Consider the following 10,757-nt stretch of genomic DNA (forward strand, 5'->3'; position numbering starts at 1 on the left):
TCGATGATGGCTGACGAAATACCTACTTGTTTGGACTCAAAAGTCCACACCTTACTGCCGATTATAGGTTGATTACAAACCTCCTGACTCAAGAATTGCGCAATCCCCGATCTACAAGAAATTCGTGAACATACCTTGCTCTTTGTAACGTGAGCTATGGTGTTCTCAACACCTTCGACAGGTATCGGTGACTTGATAGAAGCTGAAGTGTCCTTGGATGTCCACGTCTTCCATTGTCTAGGAAACGCACACTGGTACACTATGTTCCACAAGATTTGTCTTTATTGTTCACAATGTATCACAAGAGAAGCTGATCACACTTCTTATGTTTATCGTGTTTTGTGAGACACTTTGTCCACACTAACGCACAGATCAGTGTTCTTTGTTGGTTATCCTGGCGTCAGTGTCACTCTTAGTAGAGTCAGTTAATCTGCCAGCCGCCACCGCTCAATGCCTTCACTCCCCCCACAAAAAAAAAAAAAAAACGCTGACCTAGTACCTTGCATCCTTGTCACCTCCTCGATGAAGCAAAGCAGAATGTTTGTTTCTTGCTGTCTTAATCATAGACAACAATGTACACTATCTTTACTATGGTAATAAAGTGGGAGCAGGATTTTCCTTAATTGTCCTGCTAAGTAAGAGATGTACTGTCTCTTATAAAAATACACGTTGCAACACCGCTGCAAGGAGCAGAGGTCATTTGACTACGTGGCATAGCATCTGTGATCAATTACTCACTCTAGCAGTAAACAAGACGCTCGCCCCCTCTGAGTGGCCCCTCAGGCTGAGAGGGCTGAAGGGGGCTGAAGGGCTGAAGGGGGCTGATAACCCTCCTGAGAAATTTTCTCCACACTGGGGCGGCGGAGGTTCGCTGCAGGTGAACTATTCATCACTTAACATTAATTTAATTTTCTCACTCGCCACCACTGCTGCTTGTCTTTTCTGAACAGCTTTAGTCTGTGTGGTTTCTGGAGAATCACTAATTTTGTTTTCAACACTGTGTAATTCTAACGGCACTAGTTTATTTATTGTCCGCTTATTCACTACACCTTTGCTCAAAACATCAACTGTCCTGATGATTCCATTTGCATCAGGATATATGGTCACAATTTTTCCAAGTGGCCATTGGGACCTCGGACCATCATTGTCGATAATCACTATGTCACCAGGTCTTAAGGACTTATGATTTTCAGGAACACCAGCTCCATAGAAGTGTTCTCTCAATGAGATGAGATAGTCTTCTCGCCAAATTTTCTCCCAACGTTCAATCACTTTATTAAGGTGTTTGAATTTACGTCTGAGTTGCTCAGGTTCGAAATAAGTAGGATCCTCTATGATTTCTTTATCATTCATGGGAGGAACAGGTTCGAGCCTTCTGCCATGGAGTAAATGAGATGGACTTAACACTTCTAAATTGTCCAGATCATCGGTAACATAAGTTAGAGGTCTGTTGTTGACTCTGTTTTCTATTTCAGTCACAACTGTACGGAATTCTTCTAAGTCTATTCTCTGACGATGAAGAGTCTTCCTTAAACAACGTTTTACAATGCCGATCATTCTTTCATAAAATCCGCCGTGCCATGGAGATTTAGGAGGAATGTATCTCCAACGACATCTGCGTTGATTCAGCATCTGTTGTACTTCTGGTTGATCAAAGATCTTGCTTATATAAGCAGCACCAGCAACAAAGTTCGTTGCATTATCTGAAATCATCAGTCTAGGACATCCCCTTCTGGCTGCAAACCTTCTGAATAATTTGATAAAAGTTTCAGCAGACATGTCAGTGGCTACTTCTAGATGTACTGCTCTAGTTGTAGCACAAGTGAACAAACAGATGTACACCTTGATGGGAACTTTGTCAACTGTTTTGGTTAAAATTATTGGTCCAGTATAATCTACACCTGTCACCTCAAATGGAGTGATATGACAGACTCTTTCAGAGGGATATGGAGGTGGACCTGGATACTGACATACTCGCATATCGTAGTGACGACAAGTAATACAGTCCTTTATTTGTTTTTTCACACTTTGTCGACCTTGAGGTATCCAGTAGGATTGTCGTATATGACAAAGTGTGTCAGCTACCCCACCATGTAACACGTTACTGTGGGCGTTTTGCACAATCAGTTTTGTTAGCCAATGATTCTTGGGGATCAATATTGGATGTATGGCTTCTTTAGGTAGTGAAGAATTATGAATTCTTCCTCGACATCTTATAATCTTTTCTGAGTCGAGATAAAGTCCTAAAGAATTAATCATGACAGGTTTCTTTGGGGATTTATCTTGTGTTTCTAGAAATTTATATTCTGTAGAGAAAACATCTTTCTGTATTAGTTTCACCCAGTATTTAATGGGTTCAAGACATTCATAATCAGGTTTAATTCCTTTAATGAATTTAAAGACAAGAGCTGTAACTCTTAAGAGTTTACCCAAAGATGAGTATTTAGATCCATCAATGACTATTTCTGTTGTGTCTGCAGTATTTACACAACTTAATTCTGCTGTGTTCAAGCAGACTGTTTCTTCTGGCATAATGTGAGCTTTTTGCTGAGGCCAGTTATTTTCATTAGAGAGCCAGTTCGGTCCGTGGAGCCATAATTTATTATCCACAAATTTCTTGAGTGGGACACCACGTGACAACATGTCAGCTGGATTCTCTTGGGTAGAGACGTGAAGAAAGAGATAATCTCTCTGCATCTCTTTTATTTCTGCTACTCTGTTCTGTACATAGACCAACTTACTCTTATTATTTCTTAACCACTGGAGAACTGCTTCATTATCACTCCAGATCACGGTTTTCTCAATAGTGAGATGATCAAGTACTTTGTTGAGATAGACAGCTAATTTTGTACCTACATAGAGTGCTGTCAGTTCCAATTGTGGTACTGTTCTGACCTTCAAGGGTGCTACCCTGGCCTTTGAAGTAATTAGTGTACTTCCTTCAGCATTACTCATGTAAGCTACAGCGCCATAACCTCTGGTTGACGCATCACAGAACACATGTAATGTGTACTTGTTTCCCTCTTGACCTATTTGTCTGGGAAATGTAATTTGATGAAGTTGTTTAAACTCCCTGGATATTTCATCCCATGCTTGACTCATTTCTAGAGGCAAGTTCTCATCCCATCCAATTTTGAGTTTCCATGCATCTTGCATAAGCATTTTACCTTTTATGGTAATTGGTGAGACGAGTCCTAGAGGATCAAAACATTGTGATACCTCTGACAGTAAACTACGTTTAGTGAGTGTACTGCATGATTTATTGTTTATCCTTTTGAGACTCAAAGTATCTTCCTGTGTGTTCCAATTAAGTCCCAGCATATTGTTGCAATCAGGAATTTCAGTTTCAGGGAAATCTTCTTTGATAAGTTCCCTTAATTGCTTTGAATTTGTATTCCACATCCTTAGAGGCATATTTGCTTCTTTCATCTCCTTGTTAGCTTCTCTGTATAAGGATTTCAAATCCTCCTCTTTATTCACAGCGCCTTGAAGATTGTCCACATAGAAACTTTTCTTTAAGACTTCTTTGAAGGGACTTTCAGATTTCTTCAAATGTGTATTTAGAGTAGCTTCTAGTAAGAATGGAGAGGATGTTGCACCAAATAATACTGATTTGAAACGATAAGTTTTCACAGGACTTTGAGGATCATGTGGATTTTCAGGCCACAAGAATCGAGTATAATCTCTATCTATTTCTTGTAGTCCTACTCTTAAGAAAGCCTTGGAAATATCAGCCGTGTAGGCATATGGGTTTGTGCGAAATTTCATAAGCACGTCTCCAAGCTTCTCAGTTAGTGAGGATCCGGTCATCAGACAGTCATTAAGACTTGCTACATCTTTATTTGCACGTGCGCTGCAATTATATACAACACGTAGTGGAGTGGTTTCAGAATCTTTCCTGACTCCATGGTGCGGGAGATAATGAGCGTTTGTCTTCAACTTATCTTCGACTATTTCCTCAATGAATTTATTGTCCAACTGTTCTTGTATGATATTATCATAGACAGTCAGTAGCTCTGGATTCTTCCTGAGCTCATGTATTTGTGCTTTCATCTGTCCGAAAGCCATGCGATAATTGCTAGGCAGATGTGGTGGATTTAATTTCCATGGTAACCTAACCCAATACTGTCCATCTTTATATTTGACAGTGTGAAAAATATTGGTTATAAGTCTGAGACTCTTGTGGGCTTGGTTTATTTACATCAATACCTATCGCATCTAAATCCCACAACTTATCAACTGGTTCATTCATTTCTTCCAGTAATGATAATTTTTGCTGTGGTACATGATCAGTGGTTATTCTCGTAACTAGTACATTTTCCACTGAATCAATATCAGCTTCTTTCCCACTTTGAGAGGGAATGGGACCACATATCATGTGGCCTCCTGCTGTTTTCAGCAAGTGAACATCATGTTTACTTACTATATTTTGCACAAAACAGTGATAATAATCACTTCCAATGATTAAATCAATTGGACTAATTGTGTCCGTCTGTATGTCAGGACAGGCTAACTTGACCTTAGCTGCTTTCAGTGCTGCAACTGTTTCTTTTAATCCCTGGATCTGCACAGACTTAGGCAAATCATCTACTACCACAGCTTGTACTGTCTTTTTCCTGTTTCCTAGACCAACAGTGATTTTGGCTAGGTCATATGTCTGTTTACCAGAATTATGGAAAAAACCAGCTATATCTAACTGTATTTTGGCATAGGGTTGTTTATTCAGTTTCTGCAACACTGATCTTCTTATGAAGGACCTTGTGAGCCTTGATCAAATAGTGTTAGCACATTGGTTTTGTGTAATTTATTAGATAACTCAACTCGAGCTATCGGGAGAGCAGTTGCTTTAAACTTATCTCTCACATTTAATGCTGTTGCTTGTTGACTTCCTGATTCTGTGGAAGTCTGCTGCTGTTCAGCAAAAGTATTTGGGCATAATGCTGTATGATGCATACCCTTGCATTTAAAACACTTCTTCAGTGAGCATTTTCCTCCCTTGTGTTCACCTAAACACTTGATGCATCTTTTCAGCTGATGAACACGTTGTTTACGTGCCTCCATTGATGTGTATTGACTACAATACTGTGCCCAATGTGTTCCATCACAAAGTACACATTTTGGAGTACGTTTATGTATGACAGTCTGTTTACTGTCTATTGTATTCACAGCTTGATAAATGCCTATATGGGATTTCCCATTATGTGGTTTAGTGGGAGTAGTTATACTCTTTTTATACTGAGTTGAAGGTTTATTATCCACGGGATTTGTGGATTTTTCATCTTGTCTCGTTGCTTGCATGCATGAAACTATTGTTTGTAAACCATTGCTAATTTCCTCACAAGTGAAATAGCGTTTATTGAACATAATATTTAATCGTTCAATAGTTTGTGGTGACAGCTTATCTTGTACAATACCACTGATAAACCAATCACATTGTCTTAGGTCATATTTAGCACCTAGAGATATGAGACTATTGTCTAATGTGATTCTAAATGCCTGTAAGTCTGAATAACAATGTTTGGGTGGCTTCAAGCTTGATATTAAGACTGCATGTCTAACTCTAGCCTTGTCAGCATCGAAGTAATTGTCTGCTAAGACACGTAAGGCTATTTGATAATTACCTTTAACCACCGGAAATGACTTAATCAGTTCATAGGGTTCTCCCTTCACAAGACATTTAAGATAATTGAACTTAGCAATCTCGTCTATGTCAGTTCGTGAATTTACTATGGATTGAAAACCACTAATGAATTCTTCATAATTATGACCTTGGAAAATAGGTAATGACAATGTAGGTAAGCTTGGTAATGGGACACTTGTTGTTACAGGTGTAACAGGTGGTTGCCCACTAGTTATAGTAGGTCTCTGTGACAGAGTTTTACGGCAGATAGCCTGTACTCCTGTCCACCTTAATTGTTGATTACTAAAAGTATCCAAAACATTTTTAATTTCATCCTCAGATGGATCTGATTCAAGAAATTTATTTTCATAATGTGTATAGTCTGAATTAATTATTTCCAGACGCTGTGTAAATAATCCAAACTTGACCTCAAGATCATCAAAATCTATGTTTGTATCTTGAGTTAATCCTATACAGACTGAAATTAGATTTTCTAATTGTGTAATCTTAGTCTGTAAAGACTGAAACTGAGTTTTCAAACAAGCCATTTTAATGGTATACTGAAAATTCTAGCACCACACTTAGAGTGTTTATAAAACACTGTACTGCTATAGACAGCTGAGTTTTTGTTATGCTTAAGTCAGCAATAATCGAGTCAGACACTACTGACCCACTAAGCTTAACCTCAGGGTCAATGACCATGAAGGGTACAGGGTACATGTGTCTGGTGTTTATGACTTGTTTGCTGTGTCAGCCTGACCATGATGATTAATCGTAAATAACGATGTTATACACTTCATTCACTATACACTATAAATGTCACTGTATAACTGTAAATCACACGTGAATATTACTTACACATATATAAATTTCACTGTTAATATATATTTGAAAGCTTACACTTTATATATAAGTTCCTTTAATATAACAGGTAGATCTATAAGAAACAAACTTTAACACAATCTTGTCTCTTAATTTCTGTCTATAAACATTATAAACACTATGTGTATATATACACTCAGACAAACAACATCACTTGGGTGTTGTCTTAATCAGCGATTTCAAGATTGGAGCAGTTGATGGAGGGTGCAGGATACCATCCCCCATCTTCTTGTTGGGTGAGTCACCCAGCTCCCGTTTTCGTTGGGTGAACGCTGGGTGAGCGCCCGTTTTCTTTTGGCTGCCCATTCTCTGTGATTGAGTCTGGAGGGACTCATTTATATTGTAAAACACTAGTTTTACAGCTTTTTTCGAAGGACCTTGGCTCATAGGTTATTTGTACACTGTAGTACAACATATTTGGACCACAGTGTGGTCTTTATCCGGTTCGAGCACGACCAAAACTCTGTTGAGAATTTTGGCCTTACCTGCTGTGTTTATTATAACTATATATAATGAACACTTAGCTGATAAATGACAGCAAATCGTCTACACAGCCGCCCCTGCAGACGAGGTCTAGAAGCTGTCGAAACCATCACAACAGTGGGCTGTCAAGAGATACAATTTGTAAGTATAAATTACCCCTAGGGGGTGTTATGTCAGCATATTTCATTCGATGATGGCTGACGAAATACCTACTTGTTTGGACTCAAAAGTCCACACCTTACTGCCGATTATAGGTTGATTACAAACTCCTTGTGACTCAAGAATTGCGCAATCCCCCGATCTACAAGAAATTCGTAACATACCTTGCTCTTTGTAACGTGAGCTATGGTGTTCTCAACACCTTCGACAGGTATCGGTGACTTGATAGAAGCTGAAGTGTCCTTGGATGTCCACGTCTTCCATTGTCTAGGAAACGCACACTGGTGCACTATGTTCCACAAGATTTGTCTTTATTGTTCACAATGTATCACAAGAGAAGCTGATCACACCTCTCTTATGTTTATCGTGTTTTGTGAGACACTTTGTCCACACTAATGCACAGATCAGTGTTCTTTGTTGGTTATCCTGGCGTCAGTGTCACTCTTAGTAGAGTCAAAGTTAATCTGCCCGACGCCACCGCTCCATGCCGTCACTGCCCCCAGCACAAAAAAAAACGCTGACCTAGTACCTTGCATCCTTGTCACCTCCTCGATGAAGCAAAGCAGAATGTTTGTTTCTTGCTGTCTTAATCATAGACAACAATGCACTATCTTTACTATGGTAATAAAGTGGGAGCAGGATTTTCCTTAATTGTCCTGCTAAGTAAGAGATGTACTGTCTCTTATAAAAATACACGTTGCAACACCGCTGCAAGGAGCAGAGGTCATTTGACTACGTGGCATAGCATCTGTGATCAATTACTCACTCTAGCAGTAAACAAGACGCTCGCCCCCTCTGACCTGGTCTTGCACACCTGGTCTTACACACCTGGTCTTACACACCTGGCCTTACACACCTGGTCTTACACACCTGGTCTTACACACCTGGTCTTACACACCTGGTCTTACACACCTGGTCTTACACACCTGGTCTTACATACCTGGTCTTACACACCTGGTCTTACACACCTGGTCTTACACAACTGGTCTTACACACCTGGTCTTACATACCTGGTCTTACACACCTGGTCTTGCACACCTGGTTTTACACACCTGGTCTTACACACCTGGTCTTACATACCTGATCTTACATACCTGGTCTTACACACCTGGTCTTACACACCTGGTTTTACACACCTGGTCTTACACACCTGGTCTTACATACCTGGTCTTACACACCTGGTCTTACACACCTGGTCTTACACACCTGGTCTTACACACCTGGTCTTACACACCTGGTCTTACATACCTGGTCTTACACTCTTGGTTTTACACACCTGGTCTTACACACCTGGTCTTACACACCTGGTCTTACACACCTGGTCTTACACACCTGGTCTTACATACCTGGCCTTACACACCTGGTCTTACACACCTGGTCTTACACACCTGGTCTTACACACCTGGTCTTACACACCTGGTCTTATATACCTGGTCTTACACACCTGGTCTTACACACCTGGTCTTACACACCTGGTCTTACACACCTGGTCTTACATACCTGGTCTTACACACCTGGTCTTACACACCTGGTCTTACACACCTGGTCTTACACACCACTTCTTACACACCTGGTCTTACACACCTGGTCTTACACACCTGGTCTTACACACCTCTTCTTACACACCTGGTCTTACACACCTGGTCTTACACACCTGGTCTTACACACCTGGTCTTACACACCTGGTCTTAGTGATCCACAAAGAGGTAAGACCAAGTAATTCTATTTAAGTGTAAATTCATTAGTTTCTTGATGTTTCCGCTTCTCAGATGTTATGATGAAGAAGCCAGGTAGGTGGCTTAGTGATTGTACAATATCACTGCTACCGTGTGAATCAGAAGCCATGTAGGTGGCTTAGTGATTGTACAATATCACTGCTACCGTGTGAATCAGAAGCCATGTAGGTGGCTTAGTGATTGTACAATATCACTGCTACCGTGTGAATCAGAAGCCATGTAGGTGGCTTGCTGATTGTACAATACCACTTATACTGTGTTAATCAGTATAACCTGCATTATCTTCTATTATCTGAAACTAACTTTTCTTTCACTATCTGATAATGTACTAGACAATCCATCCTCTTAAACTGAACGTGCATTTCTTCACGTACTGTTAGCAGTAAATTCGTCAGTTTACGTAGTTTAGGTTAGGCTACAGGTTTATATAAGTTTAGATTGTCCTTTATGAATAAAAATCAACCACTTATAACAGACCATAACAGCAATAAATTAAATATGAAGGCAATAAGAAAGTTTTGAACACAAATCGGGGTCGAAACAACAACCGAAATATGTACTGTGTTATTAAAAGGGTGTTGATGGGCTGGTACTCAAGACCAGGAACAGTACCGGCGACCCTCATCCAGTCCAAATGGTACTTAAGATTATGCTCGTCTCCTGTGTCTACCTCACTGCTGGTCTTTGAGACCAGGTGATGGCAGCCTACCACTTGTTTCCTTTGACTCTATATCACCGTCAATTTAATCATCACAATTTTCACTCTCTTTTATTCTATTTCATGTAACCCTATGGCCGTATATATGCAAAAACAGATTCAATAAAAGGAAGTATAAATTGGGGAAACCCTCATGTTGACAGAAAGAGAAAGTGTAAATAAAAAAGACTGAATAAGATGATTTCGATCTGAGGTCTTCTTAGAGAGTGTTCTTCCTTAGTTCATCGACAGGTTGATATTTCATCAGAGTCGAGTAAGTGTTGTCCCGTCACAATTCTATAATTGTAATAGTCTCACTGTTTACATTCTCGCTCCACTGGCATAACAGCCAACAGAAAATGAATGAGATAAACAAGCAGGATCCAATTTCTGTCTCGCATCTCAACACGAAGCAAGACAGGGACGGCGACAAGGGAAGACGGGAGGGGAGGCTTTGGGGAGGGGGCTGAAGTCCCAAAATTCCCTTAACCCCCCTCCCCCCATGGCATCCCGAAATAAAAAAAAACTGATTTAAAGCAGGTTTCCCAGTCGTTCCTTGCAACTAGTCACCCACTGAGCCTCTCCGGTATAGAAATTCTAGCGTCGCCTGAAGGAGACTATTAAGTTAACTTGATAAAGTTCTTGAGCGAAACGTCACTAAAATAAAGGCTCTTGTTGCTTCGTGTGTCTGTCATTTACTGGTCGCCGCGTCGAGGGTTTAGTTAATATCGTACCTACACCCGGAATATACCTGGAGAGGACCCCTGCGGCCCGGTCCATGACCAGGCTTCGAGGTGGTTCAGGGCCTGATCAATCAGGCTGTTACTGCGGGCCTCACGCAAACCGACGTAACAACCACAGCCTGTTTGGTCGGAAACTGACTTTAGGTGTCTGTCCAGCTTCTTGAAGAGTCAGGGGTCTATTCATAATCCCCCTTATGTATGCTGGGAGGCAGTTGAACAGTCTTGGGCCACTGAAACTTATTGTGTTGTTTCATAGAGTACCTATGACGCCTCAGGGCTTCCTTAAAGCGGGAAGTGAGGAAGCTCAAGTTCCTGGACCGTTGCCAGAATAGGCCCATCAAAATAAAGACATTTTTTTTTCAGTCGCAGGGCGAAACGTTTTCCGTTATCGACCGCAGATGTTCTCTATGGACTGGAGAAAACAGTAATTGGGTTAA

The sequence above is a fragment of the Cherax quadricarinatus genome, chromosome 3 (genome assembly GCF_038502225.1).
Source record: "Cherax quadricarinatus isolate ZL_2023a chromosome 3, ASM3850222v1, whole genome shotgun sequence".
Taxonomy (NCBI): domain Eukaryota; kingdom Metazoa; phylum Arthropoda; class Malacostraca; order Decapoda; family Parastacidae; genus Cherax; species Cherax quadricarinatus.